Source organism: Ammodytes marinus (genome assembly GCF_949987685.1).
Source record: "Ammodytes marinus genome assembly, chromosome: 11".
NCBI lineage: Eukaryota > Metazoa > Chordata > Actinopteri > Uranoscopiformes > Ammodytidae > Ammodytes > Ammodytes marinus.
In genome coordinates, this window is record NC_137215.1 from 1,694,883 (window position 1) to 1,697,382 (window position 2,500).

At 37.2% G+C, this 2,500-nt stretch overlaps 1 protein-coding gene across 1 annotated transcript in view; it reads left to right on the forward strand.

Annotated features, from left to right (window-relative positions):
- sult6b1 (sulfotransferase family, cytosolic, 6b, member 1) overlaps window positions 1–2,500 on the forward strand; it is a gene marked incomplete at its 3' end in the record, with an annotated part of 18,146 nt that overhangs the window by 9,914 nt on the left and 5,732 nt on the right. The window lies entirely within an intron of this gene.

A 2,500-nucleotide genomic window follows, 5' to 3' on the forward strand; every position in this document is an offset into this window, starting at 1 on the left:
GCAACAATATCTAAAAATGACAAAACAAGACAATTGACAAATCAAACGATGACACAACAACAAAGACCAAATGACAAAAATGGTTTAAAAATAAATATATAAATAGTGATATGTAGATTTAAAAATTTAGAAATTATCCCTATACATATTGTGCCATATATGCAATTCATATGAAGATAAAAAAAAAATTATAATGATTAAAAATGTAGATGTGCGTGTTGTTCTTAATGCTTTGTTAGGGGGGTTGGGGAGGGGAGGGGGTGATGGAGGCTACAGCTCTTGGAAAAAAACTGTTCCTCATCCTGGTGGTGCGGGCCCCCAGTGTGCGGTACCTCTTCCCCGATGGTAGGGGAACAAACAAGGTGTGTCCTGGGTGGGTTATATCAGAACTTATTGACCTTGCCTTCCTCTTCAGTCGGTCACCCCACACAGAGTCCAGGTCTGGTAGCTCAGCTCCGATGATCTTTCTGGCCGACTTCATTATATTATAATAGTGATTCTATAATGATAGAACGCCGGTTCCATATGGGTGAAGTATTCCTTTAAGATATAAATTCCTTAGATTAATATCTCTTTCTTCTAACAGCAACAGGTTCAAAGCAATGATTTTCAAAAGGTACATGGATGAGGGTGTGAAGTAAGAAGGAAATTATAATTATATGGATATAAATACTGATTGTATAGATATGTATGTAGATATGGATATATTGATTGTTTATAATTATAAATATAGATATATGCATTGTATAAATATATAAAATATAAAAAATGTTATAAGTATAGGTTGTAGGTATGTATGTATAGTTCGTAAATGGCAAATATAGTATCGCCAATTGTACAGAGAATATATGGATTAAGAGAAGCGAATATAATACATTTTTTTATTTTTTATTTTTTTTTACTATAGAAAAGGGGTAGGATTAAATAAGTGTATACTTCTTCCTGCTCCTTTTCAGGCATATCACATCAATACAGATGATTTGTTTTATTTTATTTATTTATTTATTTATTTTTTGTGTGAAAACATAATTTTTGTTAGTTGTATTTCCATGCTTTTCATTTTGTTTTGTATCACTGAGATGTCTGAAATAAATTGAATCAAATCAAATCAAATCAAAACCCCCTTATTACCCCGTCGTAAATGGCAGTTGGCTCAGAGCACAAACGGTTTGATCCCAAACATACTGAGTGTGAACAATACAAGCAAGAAACAACACGAAAGTAATGTAACATCAGGGAAAACCATTTTCCCCTCACATGTATTACTGTGACACTTGACTTGGCTCAGTACAGACAGGTAGCAGATCATGAGGAGATATTCACTCAGTACAGACAGGTAGTGGATCATGAGGAGATATTCACTCAGTACAGACAGGTAGTGGATCATGAGGAGATATTCACACAGTACAGACAGGTAGTGGATCATGAGGAGATATTCACACAGTACAGACAGGTAGCAGATCATGAGGAGATATTCACACAGTACAGACAGGTAGCAGATCATGAGGAGATATTCACACAGTACAGACAGGTAGTGGATCATGAGGAGATATTCACACAGTACAGACAGGTAGCGGATCAGGAGGAGATATTCACACAGTACAGACAGGTAGCAGATCATGAGGAGATATTCACACAGTACAGACAGGTAGCAGATCATGAGGAGATATTCACACAGTACAGACAGGTAGCGGATCATGAGGAGATATTCACACAGTACAGACAGGTAGCGGATCATGAGGAGATATTCACACAGTACAGACAGGTAGCGGATCAGGAGGAGATATTCACACAGTACAGACAGGTAGCAGATCATGAGGAGATATTCACTCAGTACAGACAGGTAGCAGATCACGAGGAGATATTCACACAGTACAGACAGGTAGCAGATCATGAGGAGATATTCACACAGTACAGACAGGTAGTGGATCATGAGGAGATATTCACTCAGTACAGACAGGTAGCAGATCATGAGGAGATATTCACACAGTACAGACAGGTAGCAGATCATGAGGAGATATTCACACAGTACAGACAGGTAGCAGATCATGAGGAGATATTCACACAGTACAGACAGGTAGCAGATCATGAGGAGATATTCACACAGTACAGACAGGTAGCGGATCATGAGGAGATATTCACTGATCTCGACAAAAAGTGATTTAATGATTTCTTGTTCATCGTGTTTCTTCTTTCCTTATTCTTAAAGGGGCAGTGTGTAATGTGACATCATCAAGAAAGGTCTAGAAAGTTCTAGAATGCAACGCTGCCTGGGTAACCCCACCCCTTTAGAATAATAACAGAAGCTACAGTGGCCTTCAAGGACAAGAACAATTCTAAATTTTAAACAATGCACCTGATGACATTCCAAAAACATGGATTCCTCCATACGACTTGCCCGCTCAATGTACAAAATGTAATATTAATATTTGTAATTCTAAATCAAATCAAATCAAATCAGTTTTATTTGTATAGCCCAAAATCACAAATACATTTGTCA